Here is an 18,537-nt window from a genome sequence, read left to right on the forward strand (position 1 = left end):
CTCTCCCAGATCTGGCTCCCACTGATGAGACCTCAATAAAAGTCGAAACCGGTCTGGGTAGTGGCCCTTCTCATTATGCATAGCATTATGCATGTCCGAAATGGGGTGTGCTTTGCATTATGGGATGCATACTAAGACAGGTGATACAAAGTCATTAGCCTCTATATACACATAACTCAGACGTGAATATATTTCATGTGCAAAAAATTGTTTTGCTTCCTTGGTAAAAGGATCAAAACCAAGATTATAAAATTTCTCGGTATCTTTAACGTATAATAAATTATTATAATTTATTATTATTAGGGATTTCAACTATGGGAATATAGGTTAGAAGGAAGTGAGGACACTTGGGATATAGGAATGAAATTTATGCAATTATTAAGGAATAATTACTGAGATGGTATGTGATGGAATATACTACTGGTTTAGGAGTGCTAGATCTAGTAACTGCGTCAGAGAATTTGTCTATAATCAATATGACTATGTTAATACCAGTTGGTGAGAGTGATCATACGGTCTTGACCTGCGAGGTGGCTAAACGTGCAGAATTTTCAGTTAAGAAGGGATATTCGTGGACAGAGCTGGTAAATTTGACAAGCTTGAAGATTGCTTGGATCAGTGCCATGGCAGACTGCATACCTACAGTCAGGAGAGTAAATCAAGTGGGAGTTAAATCAATGAATATCACCGTTAAACTACGGCCTACAAAAAAAAAAAAAAAAAAAAAAAAAAAAAAAAAATTCAAGGAGAAAAGTGACACACATCAAAGGTAGCCAGCAGGGCAAGAAAGGCAAAAGCAGAGTATGAAAGGAAATTAGCAGTCATGGCCAAATATAATCCCAAACAGTTCTTTCACTATGTTACAAGTAGAAGGAAGAACGAATGCCAATGGTAGGGAGATAACTGAATCAGCTGAAATAGAAGAATTACTAGGTGAACGCTTTGCAATTTTATATCATCCAAGTAGAGATAGTACAGTAATGAGAGAAGTAAATGAAATGGAGGTGCATAAGCTTATTACAGAACCTTGATGTGAATACAGTTATGGGATTAGATGGTATACTAGCTTGAGTTTTATGTGAAGGTGCCTTTGACCACATTGTTTAATCTATGTCTTGGCTCTAGGTTAGTCGCAGTGGGATGAAAGAGGGGGAAAATAGTTCTATTGCATAAAGGAGGCTCCAAGACTGACGTTGCAAATCACCAATCAATCAGTATATCAGGAGTTGTCAAAGTACTGGAGAAGTTTGTTAAGAGTAAAATACATACATGGATAGATGGATATGGGATACTGTGTATTGGGCAACATGGTTTTGTGAAAGGTAGGTCGTGCCTCAGTAACTTGCTCACATTTTATAATACAGAGACAGCTTAGTTGGATAAAGGTAATCGGTTTACAGTGATACTGCTGGACTTTGCAAAAGCCTTTGATAGGATACCACATGGAATTCTTATCAATAAACTGCAGGACATAGGGAGATGGATATAAAGTTGAAGTGGATAAGAGGGTGGTTGATGGAGATATCAAAGAGTAATTTATTCAAGAGTAGAGTCCAGAAGAAGGCTTGTGACTAGTGGGGTGATACAGTACTCTATTCTTGGGCTGTTAGTGTTTAATTTGTACATTAATGATGTAGAAATGGATCAGAGAGGAACTGTTCAGCAGAGGTAAATGCTGGTCTTGAAATTCATGCTTACTCTTGTTATCATTCAGGGAGTGAGAGGTGGATTGAAGTCTGATTAGTGGAATAATGAATTACTGACCATTTAAATCTATATATTTAGAAATGTCATCATCATCATCATCAAATTCCTGCCATGTACCCTCAAGGGGTGTACAGGATATGACAGTACTACATGAAAAAATTACATCATTACTAACTTCCTATCTACAATTTTCCTCCAAATTAGTCTGTTACTTGTCAAGACTCCAACATTATCAGATCTTATATTTCTATCGTCTAAGGCACTTTGTACCGTATCAATCCACCTATATCTTGGTCTTCCTCTGGGTCGTTTTCCTGCCAACCTGGCAGAGAACACTTGTTTTGCTAATCTTTCCTCTCCCATTCTATTTAAGTGACCATACCATCTGAGATTAGCTCTGCTAACGCATTCCTGGATGCTGACAATGTCAAGTTCTTTCCTAATATCCTCATTTTTAATATGATATTGCCATTGATGCCATCTGTTCACGCCTCTAATCTTTCTCAGGACTCTCATATCTGCGGTCTCTAGTCTTTGGTCAAGTGTTTTACTTCTGACCCAGCTCTCAGATCCATAAGTTAAAATTGGTTTGAACACAGTCTTGTATACAGCTAATTTAGTGTTCCGACTAATTTCTTTCTTATTCCATATGAATTTATTCAATTGACTTCCCACGATACCAGCTTTGCTGATTCTGTTGTCTATTTCTATATTTAGTTTACCATCTTCAGTAAAAACTGTGCCTAAGTAACTGAAATGTTTTACTTGTTCCACAGGTTCTCCATTCACAACACAGTTGACATTTCCAATGATTCTGCCTATTTTCATTGTCTTTGTCTTTTTATTGCTGACCTTCATACCATATCTATTACAACAGCTATTCAATTTAGTCAGAGAATCTTGCAGACTTGTAGCGGATTTATTTAGAAGTATAACATCATCCGCATAAAGCAAAGAGCTGACATTAACATCTCCAATTCTGATATCAGGTTTAATACCACATTCCTTCATAATGTGATCCATATAGATAATTAATAACAGAGGGGATAATGTACATCCTTGTCTCACACCAGATTTAACATTAAACCATCTTCCTGTACTTCCTTCAATTCTAACTGCTGACTCACAACTCAAATAAAGACTAAGTATTGCTTGATATAATGCCCCATTGACACCATATAACTGCAGCGTATTGAATAGCTTCTCTCTTGGCACCTTGTCATATGCCTTTTCCAAATCGACAAAACTTAAATACAGATCTTTGTTATATTCCCATGCTTTCTCGACTATTTGTCGTAAAGTGAAGATCTGATCCTGACAGCCTCTATTTGGCCTGAATCCAGCTTGTTCTTCACCAAGCTTTTCTTCCACAATTCTTCTCAACCGTTTCTCAAGTATACTCGCATAGATCTTGCCAGGAACACTCAGTAGGGAAATACCTCTGTAATTCTCACATTCAGTTTTATTTCCCTTTTTATATATGGGTACTATGAGAGCTCTACTCCAATCATCGGGAATTCGTCCCTCTGTCCAGGCTTTCTGAACTATGCAGTGCAGCCACTGTAAGACTCTTATACCACCATACTTCAGCATTTCTGGTCGAATATCATCTACTCCTGCTGCCTTTCCACATTTCAAGCCTTTGATGGCTTTTTCTACTTCAAGTATGGATATGTATTCCTGACTGCATGCCTGGTCAGTGTTTTTTATCACTGTGCTGTCATCACTGCTTGTTTCATTTAGCAGTTTTTCAAAGTAATTACTCCATACCTCAAGGATATCTTTTTCTCCTGTTTTCATTTCACCTTTATCATCTCTAATTCCTTTTACAGCACTCTTTCCTCCATTCTTAAGCTTCTTCAACAACCTCCAGAATATTTTGGCACCTTCTTGATATTTATTTTCTATATTCTTGCCAAAGTCCTCCCATGACTTTTGTTTAGCTAGTTTTACACACTGTTTAGCTTTCTTACATTTGCCTCTGTATTCTGTAAGAGTAAAAGCTGACATACTTGCCAGGAACTTTTGATATGCTTTCTTCTTTTCCTTCACTGCCTCTTTAACTTCCTGTGTCCACCAGGGAGTTCTGATTTTTTTATCCTTGCACACAATCTCACCACATGCCTCTCTGGCAGAATCAATCAATGTTTCCTTCAGAGTTTGCCACTGAATCTCCAAGGTTTGATTCCTGTTCTCAAACTCTTTCATTTTCTTTTCAATAATATTTCTGTATTTTAGTCTACAGTTCACATCTGAGAGCTGCTCAACTTTTATTCGCTTTAAAACTTTCTTACATGTTATTCTTTTCAATATGAAATTCAATTTTATTCTGCTCGAGACTAAATAGTGATCACTTCCAATTTCAAATCCTCTGTACACTCTGGTGTCCTGCACCAGGGAGAAAACATCACTATCAACAATAACATAGTCAATGAGACTTTTCTTATTCCTAGCCTCTTCTCTCCATGTGAATTTGTGCACATTTTTATGTTGGAACGTGGTGTTAGTAATAACCAGTCCATGTCCTGAGCAGAAATCCAACAGATATTTGCCATTATTATTAGCTTTGCTCTTTTCTCCAAATTTTCCCAAAATATTTTTGTACGTCTCACAATCATTTCCTACTCTGCTATTTAGAACCCTAACAAGGACCAATTTTTCATTGTGTCAGTTGCTTTTTCTAAAGCTTCAAAAAATTCCTCCACTTCTACCTTAGTAGAACCTTCTGTGGGACCATAGGCACAAATAAGTCTCATTGTCCAGTTCCCCATTCTCATATTTGCCCACATTACTCTACTTGAGACTGACTGCCATTCAAGAAGATTAGCTTCGTATTTTGTGTTGAATACTATGGCTACTCCTTCTTTTCCTTGATTGTCATTGCCTGAATATAACATTTTGTATTTATTGCTCAGAAAGATCTCACCAGTTTTGGTCTTTTTTGTTTCAGTCACCCCTATTATGTCGATCTAGTACTTATCTAATTCCTCAGCTAGCTCCATTTCTTTGCCATTCAGGCTTCTTACGTTGATAGTACCGATCTTTAACTCTGGTGATGTTGAGTTGGGATTTGTTTTCAGATTTGTTCCAGTAGCTGACTTTTCGCTGTTCGCCCTGGTTCCCTGGCGAAAACAACGGGGGCCTTGTTTAACCGGGCGACGCCCCAGCCGGCATGAAATTTTGTCATGTTGTACCATCATTGTTTATTTTGGTTTAGAAATGTTATTTAGAAATGTATGTACATTTAATCATACAAATACAACATTTATTTTACAAATGATATTCTATCTTTTTCAATTTAGTTACTTGAATACAAATTCTACCCTACGGTTCTTCTTTATGAACTAGTCATTAACAGCGTCATAAAAAGTTGGTTGTCACTTAATTTTCCCAAGCAACATGCACACTTGTAAAGGCTGGCTGAAGCTCATTGGCTAGAGCTACTTTGACTGCATATGGTCTGTGTTTAAGACGATGTGAAGGGAGCGGAAATGGCTATGCATGTGCATGAAATCGCAGTGCTGCAGCGAGGACCTGGAAGCTCTGACAACCGAGCAAGCCAAGGTAGCTTTGACTAGACAAGCAAGCATCGGCCAAGATACAACTGAGCAAGCCAAGACTAGACGAGCAAGATACACAACACGAAGCTCGATTATTGCCGCACAAGCTTAAGACGTCTTCTGTCTACAAAAATAAAAACCTAAACGGAATGCTTATAAATGCATGCATTTATTAACAAATAAATATTACTTCTTTCTCAATCAATGAGCTTGTGCAGCAAAAAATGGAGAATTCGCCCCTGCTATTCAGTTGTTTGCAGATGATGCAAAATTCACAAAAATTCGTACTACTATGAAGTTTTGTAAATTTTGTGGATGTAGTATTATCTGAGACCTTCAGGGAGATGACTCATTAAGAAAGGCTATAAATCGCCCTCAACCAGCAGTCATACCTTCGCTTAAATTCATTCATTCACACTAGATGCACTTATTACTCCTAAAGGCAAACTATTCCACTCGCTCATTGCTCTGTGAGAGAAAAACCTAACTCTTACCTCTTTCTTAACTGCGAACAAAATTAACATCCATGGATGTCCCTGTATTCTCTCCCCACCTTCTATATAATTAAAAATTTCATCAGACGATATCCTATAGTTTTTCAAAATATTATTATTATTATTATTATTTGTCACCTCCAGGGAGTCCAAAGACTCATCAAGGATATAGTTTTTATACCTCTATCATATCACCTCTCTTTCTCCTGTTAGCCAGTCTGTAATCCACATATTTGCAATCTGTCCTCATGATCTAAATCCCATAGTAATAATAATAATTATTATTATATGGACTATTCCATGAATACTTGGAATCATTGAGGGAGGCTCTAAACATTGTATTGTAATTTAATTTGTATGAAATTTATAACACATTTTGTGTAATTATTATTTTTATGGCGATTTAGCCTATTTTTGTTTAGGAGTGCCCCTTTTATAATGTCATTGACTTTTTACTCAAATTTTAGTTCATTATTAATGTTTTGTATAGACAGATATATGAAGAATACATAGGGGGAATAATTCTGACATACGTTTGTAGGATGTAGCTGGCTGTCTTCTTATTCAGCGATATACATTCATCTGCTGTTAAAGGAAGGAAGTATGATTAAAAGAAGGGGTGTGTGGAAATATGGGGGTAGAGAGATGTGGGAGAGTTATCGGTGAGGCAAGAAGTATGCAAATTTTTTTGAAAAACCTGTTTGTTTGTTTTTTTATTAAAGGTGGGCTGAGAAAACTTTGGGAGGGGGTGAGGAATAGAAATTTTGGGAGAAGGAGAAGGATATGATGGGATAAGATCAGGGGTGGGAGTAACAGGGTGCAAGTCATTTCGACAGTGCATCGTCTTCAGAGCTCGTGGGAGAAATGCCTCCTAAACTAGGCTAAATAGCCATAAAAATAATATCTTTTGATAATATAGTTTATTAGTATACTGGTAATAAATTTATATCAACATTTGGCTGTAATCATGAAAATTTTTTTTCATATACAGGTATAAATGTAGTTCATCCTTGGCTTTTGGACACCAGTGTATTAGTAATGGTCAGACATCAGTTCCTCTCCACTTATTGGTGTTCACTATATCATAGCAGCAATGTATTGTATATACATCGCATGACTATGTATATACAATACTATGTATTGTATATACATAGTCTTTGCAACACTTGGTGTATGCTCTGAACTTCAGGTTTCTGTTAACCATCATACTAGATCTGTAATCTAAAGTTCAGACCAAATCACGCCTAACATACAATGGCAGCTTCTCATTTTATCTGTCCTCAAAGTCTAAATCTTCTTGAAAGGAAGCCATTAGTAAACTCTCTGCATGAAATACCTATTTTACTAACTTTATCTCTAATCGTTAAAAGGTACTTGTGGCATAACTATAAAACAAAATTACAAGATAACTACAGTAATAAACTTTAATGAAACTACAAATACTGCACACTGAAAATAATGTGCATCATTAGCATGTAGAAACAACAAGCAAATCAAAGAAAACAGGAATAGAAGGTACATACAATTGGTTTACCAATTAAAAGCAGTTGCCACATGCAAGAAATAATGTTAAGATTCTTTATGATGATTACATAAATTGAGAATCTCCCAAACTTTTGGGAAAAAGAGAATTGTTCCAATTCAGGTTAGGCTGATGTAAAAGGGCTTCACAACTTTCAAAAGGAAATTCATATTTAAAGCTCCTTCTGTGGAGAAGAGCTTTATTCCACAGGATAACTGTGTATTTCCACAAGATATTAATTTCTAGTGCATGACAACCATTTTTGATTGTTAAACTAATTGTTGTACGTACCTTGTATTCCTATTCTTTGATATGATCAAATATGATCACAGTAATAAATGTTCGTTAACATTTATTACTGTGCTTATATAATATTATTGTTTTAACTTTACCTCTCAAACTATGTTTAAATAACCAGTCCGTCTTAGCTTAGGCTTTGTCCACATATTCTTGAATGCTAGTGATTCCAGGTAACTTTCTAATATCTTTAATATGACTGCCATTGAGGTTATTAAAATACTTTAGACTAGAAATGTTTTCTTTCCAATTTGTAAATTAAAATTTGTTTGAACACTCTTGTATGTTACTAGTTTAGTGTTTTGGCTAATTTTTCTCTCATTCTATATTTGTTTATCTGGCTTGCAGTATACCAGCTTTTCACATTCTTTTATCTATTTCAATATGTACCATACTTTTCATGTATAAGACGATACTTTTTTTATAAAATTTTTAGACCAAAAATTGGGAGTTGTCTTATACAACCCCCAGTCTGTCAACCGGGGGATAACCGGTTGACAGACCCACGGTTGCCGTGGTGAAACTGCCGGTACTTTTGCGAACAGGCTTCCGCCAATCACTAGCCTTTGTTAACTCTGTCAACTGACATCATTAACGGCTGATTCTGAATAAACCAATCAGAACTCTGAAAGCATTCATACGTCTAACTCGTTGGCAGGGTAAGTTAATGCATTAAAAATATTTTGAGCACTAGCCCATAAAAATGTCCCAAAATAAAAAAACAATTGTCATATTCTTCAAAATTCAAGTTAAAAGTCATCAATTATGCAAAATAACATGGAAATAAAGCTTCAGAGAGACAGTTTGGACCTCCTCCCACTAAGTGTATGATTAGACAGTGGAGAAAACAGGAAGAACAACTACTGAAGATGCCAAAAAAGAAGAGGGCCTTAGGAGGAAAACCAGCAAAATGGCCAAACTTGGAGCAGCGGCTTAAGACTTGGATTATGGAGCAACGCCAGAGTGAGATGTATGTCAACCAAGCTTATTCAATATGAAGCAAAAAGGTTTGCAAGAGAAATGGACATTGTTGATTTCACAGGAAAGGCAAAGTGGTGCTTCAACTTGAGGAGAGAAGGGTTGGCCAAGAGAACACGAATCAAGTTGGCCCAGAAAATGCCACCAGCTTATGAGGATAAAATCCAACAGTTTTACTCCTATATCATAATTCAGAAAAAATATGCTTTTGAACCATGTCAGATTGCAAACATGGATGAGGTGCCTTCCAACAGAACTGTTGATATGATATGAAAGGGGCAAAACAGTGACAATCAAAACAAGTAGTCATGAAAAGACACATTATACTGCTGTCCTTTCATGTTGTAAAGATGGTACCAAACTGCCTCCTGTGCTCATTTTTAAGAGAAAAACGTATCCTAAGGAGAGAGGATACCACCTGGCATTCTTGTCCAGGGTCATAAGAACGGCTGGATGAATGAAGATATCATGGCATTTTGGTTTGCAAAGATTTGGTCCAGAAGACCTGGAGGGCTCTCAAAGAGGCCAGCTTTGTTTGTGTTTGATCAGTTCCAAGCACTTTTAATAGAAAAGACCAAAAGGGTTGCAGTGGATTTGCAAACACAGCTAGCAGTTATTCCACTAGATATAGCCACTAGATATTTCTATTAACCAGCCCTTAAAAACTCTGATGAAAGAAGAATGAAATAAATGGATGCAAAAAAGCAGATAATAACTTGACACCAACAGGAAGAGTGAAAGAAACCAACCGTTACTGAGGTATGCAAATTGGTCCTAAACTCATTGAATGGAGTCAAGCAAAAGGTGGTTGTGAAGTCCTTCAAGAAATGTGGAATTAGCAATGCCATGGATGGAACTGAAGATGATCTCATATATATATATATATATATATATATATATAGACAGTGACTCAGAAGACAGCAATGATGCAGTAGAGGTTGAAGAAAGTGATATGAGTGATGAAGAAAATGATATGCCCAGAACTGAGAGTGATGCATAATTTCCTAGTATGTATCTTAAAAATTATTACCTAATTACTAAATATACTTTGAATATTTAAAAAATATCAAATGTGTTCTGTTTTATGTTTAAAATATTGATTTTCTTAATTTTTGTTTCAAAAAAGTAGGGTTCGTCTTATACATGGAAATATATGGTAATTTGCTGTCTTTGTTAAAAAAAAAATGGTGCCTAAGTAGTGTGCTGAAATGTTTTACTTGTTCTATGGGTTCTCCATCAAGAAGGCAGTTGTTCTTCATGTTCCTTCCCATTTTCATAGTTTTTGTTGCTGAGTTTCATACCTATTTACAAGAGCCACTTTGTGTGAATTTAGTATACCAAATTTCACAAAATCCAAGGATATCACTGTGTCTACTTTATCCAACACATTCATCATTTTATCATAAAAAGCAAGACCTACTTCTACCAATTCAGATTGGCTATCACATAGATCAGTATCTCAAACCAAACCAATTTTGTCCTTCATTGATGAGCATTCATTGTGGTAACATCATGGTTGGAGTGGTAACTTTAATTTAAAATTAAATAATCTAATTATAGGAATCTCTTAAGGGTCAAAGACCTTCATGTAGCCTGTTAAGGAATGCAGAGAACTGACCGAGGCTTCTAACACTCATCTTCTAATGGTATGCCTCATAAAGTGGTACAGTAATATAACAAAATAAAACAGATTGTGAAAATCACATGAATTGCTCTACTGCTCCTAGTAAAATTTATGTAAGAATATTTAAGAGGTTAAGAAAAACTGGGAAAGATAAAGTTGGATAAAAACAAGCTGGGTTTAATGGTGAACACAGGTTGTCAAGGTCAGATTTTCACTTTAAGATAAACAGTGGAGAAAATCAAGGCAATATAACAAGGATTTGTGCTCAAGTTTTGTAGATGTGGAAAAACATATATGACAAAGCAGCAAGAGGAAAGCTGTTCAAAACACTAGGAATTATATAGTGTAAATGGGACATATTTAGTAATACATAGTCTGTGTTTGAGTTATAAGTCAGCAGTTAGAATTTATTGTTGATTTTCATACCAAATTTATTAGACCAGTTGAACAATTTAGTTTAGGAATCCTGCAGGCTTATACTGGATTTATTTAGGAGTAAAACATCTGCAAAAGTAAAGAGCTGGGATTAACATCTCCAATTTTGATATCAGGTTTAATGCCACATTCCTTTATAATGTGATCCATCAGGTTTGAGGTCAAAATCAGGTGTGAGATAATGTGCATTCTTGTCTCACACCTGATTTAACCTTGAACTTAAATTTATGCAAAATTAATGCAGAAGTGCTGAGGCATTTGGAGAGACTGAGGGCAGAGAAACTAGAATTGCACAATGAAATGTAGCAGAGATAGCCTCATGGCTTGAGAAATGAGAGGAAGTACACTATATTACAGAGCCAGGTGGGGTATGAGGGGAGTAATAATGGCTATATGGATACTGGCAATACACTTGTTTTTCTATATACAAATGCTAGGGGCATTAGAAATAAAGGGAATGAGTTTGTGGCATTAATTGACTCAGCCTATTCAAAGGTTGATGGTATCAGTGAAACTTGGTTAACTGAGGAGAATGTTCCAACAGGGATAGAAATCGAAGGGTGTAGCATATTTCGGCAGGATAAACATAGTGGTAGAGTGTTCTCATAAGAAATGAATTGTGCCCCCTCAGGGTGGAGAATCACAGTAGAGATGATACTCCTGGCTTTGAGAGTATATGTTGTGAGATAGATGTTTATATGACAAAATATTTAGTGTGATGTTACTACAAACCAGGGAATATAACTAGCAATGAGCAGGAAATGTTTAAGCAAATTAGTTTGGCAATTGTAAAGTAAGTGGAGGGAACATGAGGATCAAGAATTTCAGATTTGGTCATAGCATCAGAGGCTCTGATTGTGATCGAGACATCATACTTGCCCCCCAGTGGCCACTCTTAGTCAGGACCAAGAGTGGCCACTTAGTCCTAACTTAGAGGATGAGTAGGCTTGTGAAGGTATCAAAACAGAAAGAATATGTGGAATTATAAGGTAGGCAACTATCATAGACATAAAAACCAGCTTACAGCAGTGCAATGGATGAAAGAATTTGAAGAGTGGTCATTAGCACATAGAAGATAATTAAGAAAAAGTTGTTGACAGCAATGCAGATTGTATACCTCGAGTGAAGATAAAGCAATTTTGAATCAAATTGATGACAAGTTTTAAAATGAAGTAAGGTTGAGCAGCTCTCTGCAGGCTGAAATGCACAAATATCATTGGAAAAAAAAAAAATTCAAGATTTTGAAAACAAGAACCAAACTTTGGAGATTCAGTGGCAAACTCTGAAGAAAATTTGATTGATTCAGCCAGAGAGGCATGTGGTGAGGTTGTCTGTAAGGACAGAAAACTCAGAACTCCATAGTGGACTCAGGAAGTTAATGAGGCAATGAAAGAAAAGAAGAAAGTATATCGAATGTTCCTGGTAAGTAAGTCAGCCTGTTCTCTTAGAGAATATAGAGAAAAATGTAAGAAAGCAAAGCACTGTGTAAAAAAAAATAAATAATAAATTTTAGCCTATTTTTTCTACCCACTACCAGGTGAAGGCCTCTCCCATTGTGGGAGGTTTTGGGTCTACTGCTCCCATGGTGACCCAGTCCATATTGGGAGAGGACATAACAAACATCCATGCCTACGTGGGATTCAAACCCACAGCCTGTTGGCTGGGAAGCGGATATGCTAACCACTCAGCCAGCCAGGCCGGTCCTGTGTAAAACTACCTAAACAAAAGTCATGGGAAGACTTTGGTAAGAACATAGAAAATAAATATCAGAAAGATGGCAAAATATTCTGGAGGCTAATTAAAAGTTTAGATATGGAGGAAAAAGTACTGTAAAAAGAATCAAAATTAATAAAGGTGACATGAAAACTGAAGATAAAGATATTCTAGTTTGGAGTAATTACTTTGAAAGACTGCTAAATGAAACAAGCAGTACCAGCATGATGGTAGAAAACTCCCAACAGGAATGCAGTCAAGAATACATATCCATACATGAAGTAGAAAAAGTCATTGAAAACATGAAATGTGGAAAGGCAGCTAGAGTAGATGAAATTCAGTCAGAAATGCTCAAATATAGGGATATAAAAGTTTTACAGTGGCTGCATTCCATAATTCAGAAGGCCTGATCAGAGGATCAATTTCCAAATCATTGGAGCAGAGCTCATCGTACCATCTATAAAAAGGGAAATAAAACAATGTGAGAATTACAGAGTTATTTCCCCACTGAGTGTTTCTGGTAAGATTTAAGCAAGTATACTTGAGAAATGGCTAAGAAAAATTGTGGAAGAGAAGTTTGGTGAAGAACAAGCTGGATTCAGGCCAAATAGAGGTTGTCGGGATCAAATTTTCACTTTATGACAGATAGTTGAGATTCCCTTTCAATTGTGGGAATATAACAAGGATTTGTTTTCAGTTTTGTTGCTCTTGAAAAGACATATGACAAGGTGCCAAGAGGAAAGCTTGTCAAAAAGCCACAGTTATATGGTGTAAATGGGACATTATATCAGGCAGTACAGTCTCTATTTAAGCTGTAAGTCAGTAGTTAGAATTGGAGGAGTAGGTAGATGGTTTGAGCTAAAATCAGGTGTGCAACAAGGGTGCACGTTATTTTCACTGTTATTCAATTCGTTATCTATATGAATCGCATTATGAAGGAAAGTGGTATGGGTTTGTAATGACATTATGCAAGGATAACTGGTGTGTAAGGGGATAGTGAAGTGCATATATACAAATGCCAGAAGTAACAGAAATAAAGAAGAGAAGTTTTGGGCATTGTTGACTCAGCTTGGTCACTCAGCTTGGCTAAAAATTATCAGCATTAGTAAGACATGGTTGACAGAAAATGATATAGTGACATAATGTAAAGGGGTACTTGTGTTTTCAACGAGGACAGAGAGAATAAGATAAGAAGAGGAGTATTGCTGATAATAAATGAACTTCAACTAAGAAAAATATAAGTTAAGGATGATTTTAGGCCTGAAAGAGATGGTTCATTTAAGGCTATCTGGTATGAGGAGGCCAATTTGACATTGTTGGTTACTGCTATAGACTTCGGATCCACAGCAAGATGCAGGTGCCATGCACAAGCAGATAGTGCAGATGGAGCAATAATTATGTGGAACTTCTACTAGGGATATAGACTGGAGGGAAGAAATGGCATATGGCAAGATGAAAATGGAAATTATGCAGTTACTAAAGGATACTTACCTGAAAGAGCATGTGATTGGGGGTGGGGGTGTCTGGGGTTTGAGAGCATTGGATCTGGTAACAGCATCAGAAGATGTCTCCATAACCATGGTAGTAAACAGATTGCATTCAACCAGGGAAAGTTACAATGCAATCTTGTTGTGGAAAGTTGATAAGCATATTAATTGATTGCCAGCCTGGTTGGCCGAGTGGTCAGCATATCCACTCTCCAGCCAAAAGGCTGCAGGAATCCTGCTTTGGGCATGGATGTTTGTGATTGTCTGTGAAAACATAGTGGTGGTGGTCGGCAGTAGATGATGAAGGTAGTTGCAGTTAGTGGAGTAGTAGCGGCAGAGAGTTGTGGAGTGGGTGCCCTCCCTCGATGAGTCTGGTCTCCCTGGAGGTGTTATGTAATAATAATATTGAATTCTCAATCAAGACAGTTTATGATGAATTTCAAAACAATGATGAATTATAACAGTGTTTTTTTTTTTTTTTTTTTTTTTTTTTTTTTTTTTTTTTTGTTGCTGTGGAGCGAGTAATAGTAAGAATGATTATGGAAATTATAATTAATCAGTGTCAATTGTAGGAAGGTAACAGAAGCAAAATAAATAGTTCAGTTACTAAGTGATCACTTTGTGAGAGAGTGTCACCCAGGTGGAGACTTTGCAGTTGCTAGTATGACTGACACATACATAAGAAATGAGGAAGGAAAAGTGGAGGTGCTCTGCATATTGAAAAATATCAATGTGAATACAGCATTAGAACTGGATGGAATGTGCAGGAGAATTGGCAGTGCCTCTGACAAAGTTGCTTAATCTGTTTGTTAAAGGTTGCTCCAAGACAAGTAGCAAATTACAGACCAATGTATCTCAGAAGTGGTGATTAAAGTATTGGAAAAGTTGATTGAAGATAAAATTCAGAAATGGGTGGATAGGTCTACAATACTCTACAGGAAGCAGCATAAGGTCCTGCCTTAGCAATTTATTCACATTTTAGAATAAATGTGACAGCAGAGTTGGATAAAGAAAATGGCTACACCATGATACTGCTGGACTTTGTAAAGGCATTTGTCAGAATACCACATGGAAAACTATTACATAAGTTGGAGCAAATGGGAATGGATATAAAGTTAGTGGCATTGATAAGGGGATGGCTGATAGCCATCCCCTTACCAGAGAATAGTATATGGAGTTGAATCTAGGAGAATAAGGGTGGCCAGCAGAGTGCCTCAAGGTTCTGTACTAGGGCCAGTACTGTTTAATTTGTATATTTACGATACAGGGAATGAATTATAGGGAAGAAGGATATTCAGTGTGTTTGCTGATGATGCAAAACTGAGGAAAACACTTGATAAAGGTGATGCAGATATACTGTGGGACGATTTAAATAAACTGCATTGAGGACTAGGATAATGGTTAATTATTATTATTACATACTCCATGGAGTTGGCAAACTCTTCGTGGGAGGTTCAATCAATTGAGAACATATTTATCATATAGAATCTTAAAATCCTTAACACTCCTTGAATTAACATATTCTGGTAATGCATTCCATTCACTGACAATTCTCCATGTAAAAAATCTACTCCTCGCCATACTTTTACACAACTTCCAGTAATAACCTCTAGTTCTTCCACTCTAACCATCTACTCGTTTTATAATCCCCTCTGGATTAATCTCATAAAATCCTCTAACCAACTTAAACGTCTTTATCATATCACCTCTCTTTCTCCTATCCACCAAACTCTGCAATCCACATTTCTTCAACCTCTCTCCATAGCCAGCATTCCAAAGTCCCAATATTTTCTCAGTCACTTGTCTCTCCATTAGACCCTCTCCAATGTCTCCACATCACATTGAACGAGCACTGATAAAGTATTTGTTCAATAACTCCACTATATTCTTTGCAGCTGTTAGTCTGCTGCCATGACTATCCACCAATGTTAATCTGCTATAATTATTCTTCCTCTTGCTTGCCATGTATTAGGAAAAATTCCCTCGAGTTAACCTTGGTCTGGCCAGCCAATTTCTTCTTATACGGCACGTTTTCTTTCTTTACCATGATCATCACCTTTCTAACCTGCACTTTATACTCTTCGTAGGTCTGATCACCAACTGTCTTGTACCTCCTCCATAACATTTTCCTTTCCAGCACAGCTTCCTTAATTTCACTGTTCATCCATTTCACTCCTACTCTATTTACTCGGTTAACCCTTGGTATGCAGTCATACATTGCTTTTGTTAGATACTGCCTTGTGACTTTGCATGCATTGTCAACATCTTTTCAGCTCATCTACCCAACATACTGATGCTAACTGACTACAGAGCTTCCTATAATCACCTGCTTTAGCAAAGGTTTGTCGATTGGTAGAGCCTCTGCTACTAATGGCTCAGCAAACAATTAAGGAAGTTTGAGCACGGTTAGTAGTTGGAAGGGGATCAATCGTTTGATGCTGTTGGCACACTCTCCCTCGATGAGTCTTTGGACTCCCTGAGGTGTCACATAATAATAATACTTCCACGTGTATCCATTTTGGGCAGTGACTTTTTCTTGTTTCATCACTTTCCAAGCAAGTACTTCATGATCACTCTTACCAACCAGCAGCAGTGTCAACACTTCATTAACAACTACATCTTGTGAAGTTATCACCAAATCCAAAACATTAAAAGCCTCTAGTTGCTTCAACATGCTGCTTAAGATACTTGTCTCTCAGAAATTCTCCAAACTCGCTCTCCTTGTTCCCATACACTATCACCTTCCTTCCAGTCTATATTCCTGTAATTAAAGTCTCCCATCAGGATCACCTTCTTTTTACATGGCAACTAATTTGCCTAAACATTTCACAATCGGCATTCCCTGGCCTATAACATATCCTATAACAGCATCCATGCATGCACTATCAACTTTCACACTTTGCAGATCCAATTCCTCTGCAATCATTAACAGCACTTCCCCTCCTCTTTTCACATTTCTGTTCTTCCAGAAAAGTTATATATCCTTCTAGTTCTATTCCTGACATCACGTCCTCCTCGGACAACCAAGTTTTGTTTATTCCACTGATTTTTGGGCATACCGTCTCAATTAACGTAACTAACTCAGCTCTCTTATTTAGAATGCTCCATACATTTGTGTATAAATAACAATTGCTATGTGTTTGAGGCCATTCTATCACCACCAACATTTAATGTTACAAAATGTAAGGGTATGCACTTCCAGCTGATTGGAAAGATTACACACACTATCACATTCATAACACTGGAATGCAGGAAATTGATGAGGCTAGAGATTTGGGGATAGTGATGGACAGAGAGAGTTGAATTTCACAAGGCATATTGCAAAAGTTGGCAAAATAGCTCAACAGATTACATGGATGTTGAAAAACACGCTAATAAGTAAATGCTGTAATAAAAACATTTGATACAACAATTAATGCAAATAATGAGAGGATGACCACAGAAATTTTGGAAACTTTAGAAGAAAAATAAGCTACAAAAAATACTCTGAACAGAAAATACAGAGGAAAATAAGCAACATTATAAAAGATTGAAAAACAAAATAGATAGAATGTACAGATCTGCTAAAAATGTGTGTTTAGAAAAAAAAGCAAAAACGTGTGAAGAAAGCAATAAAAAGAATGATAGCAAGACTATCGTTCTTGCTATATTGGTTTCGTATTATTGAAATATTTTTATTGAAAATATTATTGAAACTAGAACAATTAAAGAGATTAAAAAAATTTGAAAAGAATATTACTAGATACTTTTCCATAGATATTCGTTTCATTAGATACTCAAATTGGCTTAGCAAGCTCAATATTGCGGGAGCTTGGACATTCGGTAGTATTGAAGCGGGAGTTAAGCCAGAAGGCAAAGCTGGCTGTCTTCAATACAGTCTATGTCCCCATCCTCACCTATGGTCATGAGAGTTGGGTAATGACCGAAAGAATGCGGACACGAATCCAAGTGGCTGAAATGAGGTTCCTTCGAGAGGTTGCGGGGCTGACAAAACTCGACAGAGTCAGAAGCTCTGCAATTCGGGAAGCCCTCAATACTCAACCGCTGCTTATCCGTGTTGAGAGATCACAGTTACGCTGGTACGGGCAACTGGTCAAAATGCCACAAGAGAGGCTCCCTCAGCAGGCCCTCTTTGCCAAGCCAGAGGGTCGGAGACCACTTGGAAGGCCAAGGACTCGCTGGATAGATTATATCCAAAACCTTGGGTGGACACATTTGGGAATCCCACCAGAACACCTGAGCTTGGTGGCAGAGGATCGTGACCATTGGAAGTTCCTCTTGCAGCTTTTGCCCCCACATCCCAATTAGGAAGAGTGGGCCTTGAAGATGTATGTATGTACTTTTCCATAGGGAAGAAAACTGGAAAAACACGAATGAAGAGAACAGAAAGAGAAAAAACACCATTCATAATAAAAAGAAATTTTTGAACGCAATAAAACAAATGAACTTGTCTAAGTCATATGGTCATGATGAACTTTCTACTGAACTGTAGAAATATGGTGGCATAGCAGCCGTCAATTTCCTGCTTGAACTTTTTAACCAAATATGGCTGTCTTCCAGTACTCTGGAAGACAGCCATCATAATACCAAATCTCAAAAAAGGAGATAAACGAAGGTGTGAAAATTAGAGACCCATTATATTGATAAGTCATAGCTATAAAATCTTCACATGCAGGATTTGGACCTGGAAGGTCTATCATAGGCCATATTTTTACTGTTA

Source organism: Typopeltis vanoorti, chromosome 8 (assembly GCF_054136105.1).
Source record: "Typopeltis vanoorti isolate ZY-2024b chromosome 8, IOZ_Tvanoo_1.0, whole genome shotgun sequence".
Classification (NCBI taxonomy): Eukaryota; Metazoa; Arthropoda; class Arachnida; order Uropygi; family Thelyphonidae; genus Typopeltis; species Typopeltis vanoorti.